This window comes from Myxocyprinus asiaticus, chromosome 10 (genome assembly GCF_019703515.2).
Source record: "Myxocyprinus asiaticus isolate MX2 ecotype Aquarium Trade chromosome 10, UBuf_Myxa_2, whole genome shotgun sequence".
NCBI classification, from domain to species: Eukaryota; Metazoa; Chordata; class Actinopteri; order Cypriniformes; family Catostomidae; genus Myxocyprinus; species Myxocyprinus asiaticus.
Genome location: NC_059353.1, coordinates 7285010 through 7297445, shown reverse-complemented (window position 1 = coordinate 7297445; position 12436 = coordinate 7285010).

Genomic DNA, 12436 nt, shown 5'->3' with positions numbered 1-12436 from the left:
GGGTTTCAAGGTTTTTGCTTGTACAGTTTACGGATCGCCATGTCCACTCATTATTAATACTCAAGGTATTAATTATCACGATTTTGTTTTGCTGTATTGTGGTCCAACCAATTTGGATTGTTGTGCAATTTCGCCATCGCGGGTGAGACCGCAACTGAGTTCATCCATTAAAGAGTCAAATAACGCGGGACTGTTTACGAGCCGTCCACCGCGTCTCTGAGCGATGAACTAAACAGTTGCTTTCTCTCCCACTATAGCAAAATCGGCTTTAGGGCTGTCACTTAATCATCTCTCTCTCTCTTACTTATCACACACACACACACACACACCTTATGTGTTATAGGATTATTTTGATTTCCATATCTAATCATATCACTGTTAAGTCGGAAGTTTATTGACTGCATTGTATTAATTATTAATTGATATTACTGCATAAATAAACTTTGTTTATATTACAAAGAGAAGTGTTTTGGTTTGTTTTGCATACACCTGTGTCATGCTGACGGGATGTCTGTGCTCGGATTCAAACCTTCATTCATTGTTTTTTTCCCCCGAAAATCGATATTCTTCGGATGTCGATTTTCCTAAGAAAACAATCTAATATTGAGACTGTTTTACTATTTGGTTATTAGTCCCTAATTCTAGGGTGGTGCCCCGTCAATGTTAATCCTTATTAATATTCTATTGATTTTTGATAATTGATAATTATCTTTGATGATTGAATTTGAATGATCAATAAGCTAGTGTTAATTTTAATTAATGTTTCATCGATGATAACAATTAATGATTATCTTTGATAATTGTTGATTTAAAGGATTTTAAAAAGTTAACATTGATTCTCATCAATCTTCTATTGATTTTAATAATTAATAATTATCTTTGATAATTATTAATTATTGCTAATAACCAAACTTGCTCCTAAACGTAGCACACTACATTTACTGGAGCCCCATATGAGGTTTTAATGAGTTAGATTCAATTAATTAATTTAAATATTAATTAATAACTACAGAAATAATTATTAATTATTTCTGATAGTAATACTGATCTAAACAACTGGTAAAGCCCTACATTTACATATATTAAAACAATTTAAAATAGTGCAGATGGGCACGAGAACAGGTCCATGACGTGTTTTTGCTCAAAACAGCAAGAGAATGAATGCAGCCAAATGAAACATCTTCTGCTTTTCAGAGTTGTAACTTGACACCGCATCTTTTAAAAGCAGCCCAAGATATGTATCAGTCGGTCAAAGATGTCTGTGTTGTGCATGTTTATATACTGTACAAAAGGTGAGGCTACTGTGAGGCCACAGTAGGTCCTGCTCTCTCTCTCTCTTTCTCTGAGAACAAACTGAGCACCAGTGGGCAGGGCCAAGGGTGCAATGATGTGAAGTTTAAAGATCTTTCACATTGTAAAATCACAGTGTCACAGATCTAAGGAATTATATTATATTATTTTCCTTGATATTGTAATTGATAAAATTCAAATCGATAATAGAATTCTTACTTTGTGTGGGGCAGCTACCATATTCTTTCTGCACACTACACATCCAAAACAAGTTAAGAACAGTGTTTCTGCATTTCTTTATTTTATTTGCATGAAAAACAAAAATATTATTCAAATTTGGAATAGAATACACATAGAAAGTGAGCATTACTTATATGATTTTAGACTTATTTAAATGCATCTGATTTGCCATTGAATGCATGCACACAATGGACTAATAACATGTTGTAAATAGAACATTTTGATGTAATGGGAGTACACCTAACTGGAATGCTATAATTGACACTTTTCACGATAAGTTAATTGTGGCAGCTGTAATTGTAATCTCGATTATTTTTTCAATTACTTGTGCATCCTTAATAAGTCTAATAACTATAACGTTCCTACTGACCTTTTATTCAGCACACCATCAGCCAAAATTAATAATTTTCATAATACAGACTGCTATTACGAGAACAAACATAACATTTATAGACAAATCAGGATTATTGACAACAATTAAAATGACAGAAAACATTTTAGTTAAAAAATGACCTTTAGTTAAAGGGAGCATGGCTTTATACAAACAAGCACATGCACACAATCTAGACAAGTAACAGTCTAGAGTCACTCTTTCAATTAGATTCTTGTAGACATTTTATTATAAATTTTGCCACAGACTTCATATGCAGTAGGCCTACTTTATGTGTGCTGATCTCTGTACTGCAGCAGCATGGCAGTAAGTGGCGCTGTCTGTATAAGACATGTGAGCAGGTTCATGCAATGCTGCAGTAATCCTGAAGCCCACATACCTCTAACACACTGAAGTGTCAGACATCATTGAGTGTGGGTTCTGAAAGTGATGTTTATGAACGATGCTATGGGACTCCTCGCAGGTGCTAAATTGTGTAAATAAACTTGCAAACAGTGAAACCATGCAAGCTCATTCATTATTCAAGCTTAGTATATGCTGGGAACACCAGCTTTGAAAAGTTAAGTAAAATGTACTCAAATAAGCAAATAATTATAAAAAGGTTTTCTACTTTAAGATTGATACATGACGACGCTTTGAAAAGATAACAAACAAACATTAATGACATTTACTTATAAGCTATAGACAGAGCATTAATTTTTTTACATATTTGAATTTAAATACAAATGTAGAATTTACTTAATATTTTCAAGATCCCCTTTAAACTAACTTATTCAATGTAGAAAGTACTTAATATTTTCTGAAACATTTACTTCACCACAAAATACAAAAGGAATGTCAGTGTATTTCTAAATAGACCATTATATTGTCATGAAAAGTAAGAATTAATGATTGCACTCAAATCAGGATTTATTACAAGCAATCAGAGCTTTTATTCTAGAGGTGACTTTAAAATGAACTTAAAATAAAGAAAACATATACAACTTAAAAATAATTTTATTTCATAAAACACTAAAACACGTTAGCCATTTTACTGAAGTTTCTCAATATTGTGCTGCTATGTACTACCTCCTACAGCCACTAGAGAGAGACAGTTGTTTCTTTCTGTCAGGTCTCTTTAAAAAACAAAAAAAAAACAAAAACAAAAACAAAAAACAAATGGGAAAGATTTGTTTTATGCATACACACAGGAGTCAGAAAAGTGTTACGTTAAATGAATAAGGCAAAAATTACATTGAATAATTTTACAGAGAACAGAGTAATGTATTGGCATCACTGTACTGATCTCCAGCAGTGTCAGAAATGAACTTTTCCATTACTTTTGCCCCTTGGAGTTAGCATTTTTTACCTTTATGAGGGCATTTTTAGGGCATATTTGTGTTAACCATACAAAATATGACATAATATGATGTCATTGTTTTGTCACATACATCAATTTAATCAATTCATGGGGAGACGCACACACCATCAACCTATAAAATATAAGGAAAACAAGACAAATACAAGTGATAAGCATTTTTAGATCTTATAACAGGATAACAGGATGTAAAAATGCTTATATCAATTGCATTTGTCTTGTTTTACTTATTTTTTATAGGTTGATGGTATTACAGCCATCTTTAGACACACAGTCAGAATTGCCACTAAAAACCCATCAAATTTGTTTTTATAACCCAACTTGGTCAGAAAGCATCTCATAAATTTAAAAAAAATTAATTTAAATAACAGGATAGTATTACCCAAAAAGGACAATTCTGTCATCATTTACTCACCCTCCAAACCAGATTTTCTTTCTTCCATGGAACATAAAAAGAGATGTCAGGCAGAATGATAGGATCTCACATGCTCAGTCAACATTCACTTTCACTGTATGGAAAAAAGATGTAGTGGAAAGTGAATGGTGACTGAGTTTGTCAATCACTATTCCTTTAATCTGGCTTGCAGAATTTTTTAATTATGCGTGATAACTTATGGAATGTGACTGTGTGTTGTGTTGTGTGAGACATGCTGAGTTCCTTTTCAAGTTGGTCACTTTGACGCCGCATCAGTAGCTGATGCTATGGTAACTCCTCCCAAGAGTGATGATCTCTAAAGCCCTTTAAAATCACGGTAGTCTATTGGCAGATGGCACAGATGGAGCTTGACATTCTGAGCACATATATAAACCAGAGCACAGTGCCATTTCATCATAATTTTTCTCTTAAGTGTTGTGATAACATCTCTCTCGCTGTGGATGGCTGAATCTTCGCTTTGTTATTGAATCTGCACACCTTAACAGCGAGTGGATTATTTCCATTTCCATGCTTGTGCTCCGACGAACAGCGTATCATCACTTCCACGTTTGACACGCTATTGTATTGTGATTGTTGTTGTGTGTTTTATTGAGTGTAAAGTACATAAAATAGCCTTTTGCATAACAACGTGTTTTTCAAGATGCAGTTTCACAAATATTTTCCACCTTGTGAGTGTTATTTCCCTTTGTTTTACGGGCACAAGTGCAGCTTTATATGCCTGGGGCAAGCTAACGCAGAAGCGCTTCCCTCACAGCTCGCCTTCTTTCTGAAGGACGCATCAGTCCCCCACACTTCCACCATACTCCGCATGAGGGAGGCTCGCCTCCATGAATGAAGCCTCCTCCTCTCCATTACAAGCGTCTTTGCCTGTTGAATTCACCAGTGATGATCTGCTCTCCACCAAAGTTTGGCGGTTACGATGATGACAGAGATGCTACATTGCTTGCATCATCTAAAGGTGAGGCCTGGTCTCACTCAGCTGATGAGTTTGTTGCTATTTCCCCCTGCTGGGAGGAAAACTTCATGAAAATCGCTGACCTGATGCAGGTTCTCTCTCAGATGGTCAAAAAACTCCAGCTTGATTGGCCCACTCCGAGTGGCCCGAGCTCTCTTGGCTCGATGAACGGTTTCTACTGAGTCGGCACGACTCCAAATCCCCCCAGCTGAACACAGCTACATGCTTCATATTGCAAGGTACCGGTTTTACACTCAGAGGTCGCCAAAGACGTGATAGAGACAGTAACACTGTGCAACACAGAGAAAGTCTTTTACAGAAGTTATTTCCTGGTCGCCAAGAAAGACAGTGGGCTACGGTCCATTCTGGACTGAAACACTGTTCAAGATGGTTGTTTAGAGACAGATCTTGACTCATATCTGTCCTCTGAACTGCTTTGTGTCGATCATCCTGAAAGACACATACAAGCAAATTGCCCCTCGTCACAGGCCATTCTAGATATTTTCCTTCGAGGGGACTGCGTACCAGTTAAAAGTCCTGCCCTTCAGCTTGTCCTTAGCTGCCCGCACATTCACGAAATGTGTCAATGTGGCAGTCGATCCGTTGAGTGGCGTCAGTGTTTTGAATTACCTCGATGACTGGTTGCTCTTAGCACAGTCAGAGGTGCAAGCGTGCGAGCACAGGGACCTGTTGCTTATGCATTTGGAAATACATGGGTGCCAGCACTTTGTTGGCCCAAAAGTCACATTTAAGCAGCATAAAAGTAATCCACACAACTCAGTAAATGTCTTCTGAAGCAAATCGGTACGTTTTGAGTAAAAAATAAATAGATAATTAAAATGTCATTAACTTTAAAAAGCACTTCCTGCCAGCAGCTGATGCGAAGAATGATGTAAGCGGCGAGTTCATGCGAGAATTCGGAAGTGACGCTTATTTACAACAGAAGAACGGACGTCACGCGAGAGTTCAGCCATTTCAAAAAGGCGTCAGAGCCCTGAATGGAAGCGCTGATTCAAAGTTAATAACGTTTTAATAATGTTTTCTCACATAAACCTATCGATTCGCTTCAGAAGACATTCATTGATCGACTGGAGTTGCATGGATTACTTTTATACTGCCTAAATCTGACTTTTGGACCATCAAAGTGCTGGCACCAGTGTACTTGCATTATAAGGACCTGACAGAGCTCTATCTTCTTCTAAAAATCTTCATTTGTGTTCTGCTGAAAAAAAGACAGTCATACACATCTGGGATGGCATATGGGTAAGTGAATAATGAGAGAATTCTTATTTTTGGGTGAACTATTCCTTTAAATATAGCCACAGATGGGCGTGGATGGTCATTTAGAAATTGTAAAATATACCTGTGAACCGAGCAAGTCAAATAGAGAATAAAGGATCTCTGTTGACCACAAGATGTCACTGTAGCCTTCACTCTGGAGCACTCTTAGCTCTATTTCTGTGCTTGTAGTAGAACCCCCCCCCCCCCCAACCATTTTACCATATGGACAAACAGTTTTGGGGAGTAACGGAATACATGTAACAGGATTATGTATTTAAAATACAAAATATAAGTAACTGTATTCCACTACAGTTACAGTTTAAATCATTGTTAATTAGAATACAGTTACATTCAAAAAGTATTTTGATTACTGAAGAGATTATTTTGCATTTTATTGTCATTTGTTTCATTTAGTATTTAGTCCTTTCAGATGGAAAACATTTATACATATAAATGATGCGATCCAAAGTGCATTTGAACAGCAGTGAAACACTTTCTTATGATGTGTTACATTCATACGAGCAGACAGAGAAGTAAGTTTAAAGTAAGTTTGGAGCAGAAGAAATAGAAATAAACCTTGTGTAAATTGTCAGCTTTATGCTAAGCTAAAATGCTATTTCTAGCCATTTTATATGAACATGTTACCAGGCACGATCATATATTTTTTTTAATCAAGAAAATTCACGTTGGATCATAATTTCTTTTTTTCCAGTAAGACCTCCAGTAGGATATCAGGGCAAAAATCATATTCTTGATAATAATTTTTGTATTGTTTTACTGTAAAAATACCTAAAAATCCTTAAAACAAGATTAATTTGATTTATATTGTTTTGGAAACAACACTGCATAAGATATTTAGGTTTTTCAGAGAATGTATTTTTAACATGTGTATTTTGTCTTACTGTACTGGCAGAGTTTTAATAGTACTGAAGAAGTAATCCAAAGTATTTAGAATACGTTACTGACCTTGAGTAATCTAACGGAATACGTTACAAATTACATTTTTCAGCACGTATTCTGTAATCTGTAGTGGAATACATTTTAAAAGTAACCCTCCCAACCCTGTGGACAAATACATGTGGAAATAAATAAATGTGGAAATTAATAACTTCAACATTGCCAGTGCATAATAGGACATTATACATACAGATATTATACAAATTAAATGCTAAAGTTTAATTTGCTAAAATTTAAAATCTCAAAACGATTATTTTCTCTGGCTGCTGTTCAGTCAGGGGTGTAAAAAGTGCTCAGAAATTATACTTAAGTGAAAGTATGGATACTGAGTGAAAAGTTTACTCAAAAGTCCAAGTATCTAGCCAAAACATACTTGAAAGTAAAAAAGTATTAACATTAAATTGTACATAAGTATTAAAAAAGTAAAAAGGAACTTTTCTCCTAGCTAGAATGACATCAAGAGAGGAGATTGTGTGGGAGATGATGTTAAATTAGATTGGTTTGTTAATTCTCTGACGACTGTCCTATTTCTCCCCTAGTGACATTCACAACCATGTCATAGAATCATGTTACAATAAATACATTTTGTAAAATGATTTTTATGTGGCCTGCTGTATGTAACGGCTATTACCTGGTGGAATGGACACTAGAACACAATGATAAAACAACAATGACTTTTATCCCCATTCACTCAAATCACGAGTAAAACGGCAGATTATCAGTTCATAAACACATACTTTTCACTCTGTTCCTCACACAATGCTATCTTATGACATATAAACACTTTTACTATAGCGTATGACTAATTTTAATGTTTGCATTACATAACCAACTACTTTTACAAGCTTGTTCAAGTGTGATCAAATTGTGCGGTAGTTCAACTGATAGAGCATTATACTTGTGATGTAAAGGACCAGGGTACGAGTCCTGAAGGGCATGCGAGTCACTATGTGAGCACAAATTGTCACAGAATTAATAAAATGACGTGGTTGTGTTTTTCACCTCACATTTGCTTTTTATGACACTATCAGTTGGGTTTACACTCTTAGAAGATTCCATATAGAACCCTAAGGGTTCTATCACTTGCTTCATATTTGGAACCCATAAAAGGTTCTATATAGAACCATTTTAAGGGTTCTAATAAAAGAACCCTATGACGAGGAAGGCGTGGCTGGGCCAAGAGGATTCATGCCCGGCACTGAGTTGCCCAATCAGCGGGAAAGAGATAAAAGGAGGAGCCGATGATGCCAGAGAGAGAGACGCACGCAGCAGTATTTTGTGTGCGCTTTTGTTATGTTTCAGTTCAGTGTTTTATGTTCAATTAAAGTCTTTTTTTATGGTTAATCCAGTTCCTGCTTGCTCCTTTCCCGATGAACGAGAGGCTTGTCTGCCACACTGGTGCCGAAACCCGGGACTGATGGAAGATGCGCTGTCAGAGAGCCCTCGCAGCTGACGGAGGATCGGGACGCCGAGGAGATGAGTGCTTTGATGATACTGGAGTTGACAAACACTGGTCTGACAAACTAAGTGAAGCCTTTTGTATACAACAAATTACACAACTTCACACCAGCCATCTCCATGTCATCAGTTTAATGTCGACTCTCTGAGGGATCTGGACATCATACGAAAGATTAGGTTGAGGATGGATGTGCTGATCCCTGTAAGTATGTGAAACATTTAATAAACCTGCTGTCAATATGCAGAGTAATTAAAAACAAAGAAACTGGTATCTCTCTAAATTACATCTTAAAACTTACATGAATAGGAGTGTTGTTTTATCTGTATGAAGATGGTCTAACTTGTAATGCTGCACTCCACAGCCACTGCAAACAGAAATGAACCATTATTTAGTATCATAAAAACTTTGATGCAATACAGAATAATGAGAAATAATAGAAAAATATGTATCTTTTATAACACAGTTTTGAAGTCAAATGTCCCCTTCGACTTGCACTTGTCATGGATCTGATGATGTTGATGTCCAGAACTTCAGAAATGCTCTGAGTTAGGTGAAGGCCTTTGCTAAAACCCATATTAAATTAATATGGCATCTTCAATAAAACAACAACAACATAATTATCATATTTTTGAACATGACAATAAAACTACAAACACCAAATACTCACAAGTTGAAGAAATTGAAATATTTCCATCATTTCCTCTCTTTGACATATTCACACTCTTGAACAGAGCTTGATTAATCTCTCTCAGTAAATGTGCTTAATTCAATGCTGTGATGTGCTCCTGGAAACTTGTTTCATTTCCCATGTTTTCTAGATGTAAAGAAAATTCAATTAGAACATAACCTGGTATCAGGATTACTAGTCAATCCACAACAGAGATTTCAGTGATTCAAGTGTGAAATTACTGACCTTTTGGCAGAGAATATCACAAGCCTGGATGAAACAGTTTGGTCGACATTTATTCTTTGTGCTTGCTGAAAAAAACATGTTGAGTTATGTGCAAATAAATAAAAATAACAAAATTAATCAACTAATTAATAAATTTTTCTTACTTACCAGGGTAACGTTGCCCTTTCAGCTCAAATGACTTTCCATGACGTTAAAATGTGAAATAAGATGCCCGTTTTGATCACTTGCACGAGTTGCGCATCTGCGAGCGCACGGCTTAAAAGCACCTTTGTGCTGTAGATATGAGGGGAAAAACAGCGCTACACGCTCAAATTGTTTGCTGTTTATGATAAAGTTTTTTGCATCTTCTGTTGAATTATGAGTCAAGAATAAACTATACCATAGACTTTATATTAATACTAAGATAAACATCCTCCAAAAGAGAAAGGACATTGGATCTGATCATCTGTCATTTATCCTTTTCTAATGAAGACCAAAAGTACATTGTAAAAGTTTTTTTTTTTTTCTGCAGTATGAAATGCAAATGCAAAAGTAATGTAGTGTAGTGTTCAAAACGATTTATAAACAAAACTTTCAATAGTGTCATTTGCAGGGGGCCTGGGTAGCTCAGTGGTAAAAGACACTGGCTACCACCCCTGGAGTTCACTAGTTCGAATCCAAGGGCGTGCTGAGTGACTCCAGCCAGGTCTTCTAAGCATCCAAATTGGCCCAGTTGCTAGGGAGGGTAGAGAGTCACATGGGGTAACCTCCTCGTGGTCGCTATAATGTGGTTAGTTCTCGGTGGGGCACGTGGTGAGTTGAGCGTGGATGCCGCGGTGGATGGCGTGAAGCCTCCACACGTGCTATGTCTCCGTGGCAACGCGCTCAACAAGCCACTGATAAGATGTGTGGGTTGATGGTCTCAAACGTGGAGGCAACTGAGACTCGTCCTCTGCCACCCGGATTGAGGCGAATCACTACGTGACCACGAGGACTTAAAAGCACATTGGGAATTGGCCAGTCCAAATTGGGGAGAAAAAGGGGAGAAAATCGAGAGGAAAATAAATAAAAGTGTAATTTGCATACACATACATACAGGTGCATCTCAATAAATTAGAATGTCGTGGAAAAGTTCATTTATTTCAGTAATTCAACTCAAATTGTGAAACTCGTGTATTAAATAAATTCAATGCACACAGACTGAAGTAGTTTAAGTCTTTGGTTCTTTTAATTTTGATGATTTTGGCTCACATTTAACAAAAACCCACCAATTCACTATCTCAACAAATTAGAATACATCATAAGACCAATAAAAAAATCATTTTTAGTGAATTGTTGGCCTTCTGGAAAATATGTTCATTTACTGTATATGTACTCAATACTTGGTAGGGGCTCCTATTGCTTTAATTACTGCCTCAATTCGGCGTGGCATGGAGGTGATCAGTTTGTCGCACTGTTGAGGTGGTATGGAAGCCCAGGTTTCTTTGACAGTGGCCTTCAGCTCATCTGCATTTTTTGGTCTCTTGTTTCTCATTTTCCTCTTGACAATACCCCATAGATTCTCTATGGGGTTCAGGTCTGGTGAGTTTGCTGGCCAGTCAAGCACACCAACACCATGGTCATTTAACCAACTTTTGGTGCTTTTGGCAGTGTGGGCAGGTGCCAAATCCTGCTGGAAAATGAAATCAGCATCTTTAAAAAGCTGGTCAGCAGAAGGAAGCATGAAGTGCTCCAAAATTTCTTGGTAAACGGGTGCAGTGACTTTGGTTTTCAAAAAACACAATGGACCAACACCAGCAGATGACATTGCACCCCAAATCATCACAGACTGTGGAAACTTAACACTGGACTTCAAGCAACTTGGGCTATGAGCTTCTCCACCCTTCCTCCAGACTCTAGGACCTTGGTTTCCAAATGAAATACAAAACTTGCTCTCATCTGAAAAGAGGACTTTGGACCACTGGGCAACAGTCCAGTTCTTCTTCTCCTTAGCCCAGGTAAGACGCCTCTGACGTTGTCTGTGGTTCAGGAGTGGCTTAACAAGAGGAATACGACAACTGTAGCCAAATTCCTTGACACGTCTGTGTGTGGTGGCTCTTGATGCCTTGACCCCAGCCTCAGTCCATTCCTTGTGAAGTTCACCCAAATTCTTGAATCGATTTTGCTTGACAATCCTCATAAGGCTGCGGTTCTCTCGGTTGGTTGTGCATCTTTTTCTTCCACACTTTTTCCTTCCACTCAACTTTCTGTTAACATGCTTGGATACAGCACTCTGTGAACAGCCAGCTTCTTTGGCAATGAATGTTTGTAGCTTACTCTCCTTGTGAAGGGTGTCAATGATTGTCTTCTGGACAACTGTCAGATCAGCAGTCTTCCCCATGATTGTGTAGCCTAGTGAACCAAACTGAGAGACCATTTTGAAGGCTCAGGAAACCTTTGCAGGTGTTTTGAGTTGATTAGCTGATTGGCATGTCACCATATTCTAATTTGTTGAGATAGTGAATTGGTGGGTTTTTGTTAAATGTGAGCCAAAATCATCACAATTAAAAGAACCAAAGACTTAAACTACTTCAGTCTGTGTGCATTGAATTTATTTAATTCATGAGTTTCACAATTTGAGTTGAATTACTGAAATAAATGAACTTTTCCACGACATTCTAATTTATTGAGATGCACCTGTACATACTCGCATTAAGCAATTGTCAAACCAAAGATCCCTTTTGCACAAAAGGTGTAAATAGAACGTTTTTAGCATAAAGTGTTCTTTGGAGATGAGTATAGAACCCTAGGGTTCTATATAGAACCCCAAAGAACCTTTTTTTCTAAGAGTGTAGGTTTAACTCCACACAGCTGCCGTGGGACACTCCATTTGAAATTACTGACCTCTGGTCTGTCATCTGTTGTATGCAGTGAAATGGTGGCTTTAGTCCAGAAAGGCGAAAGAAAATGATCTGTAAAAAATGAGTACTTTTCAAGTTTAAATAAAATTGTGAGTAAAAAGTACTATTTTTTCTTTGGAAATGTAATTAAGTAAAAGTACAAGAATTCTGTTTAAATTGCACTTGAGTAAAGTACAAATCCCAAAAAAATAATACTTAAGTATAATACTTAAGTATTTTTACTCAATTACTTAATGGCCAGGTCCTTCTCTATCACGCACATGCTGGGTCTCTCTAGC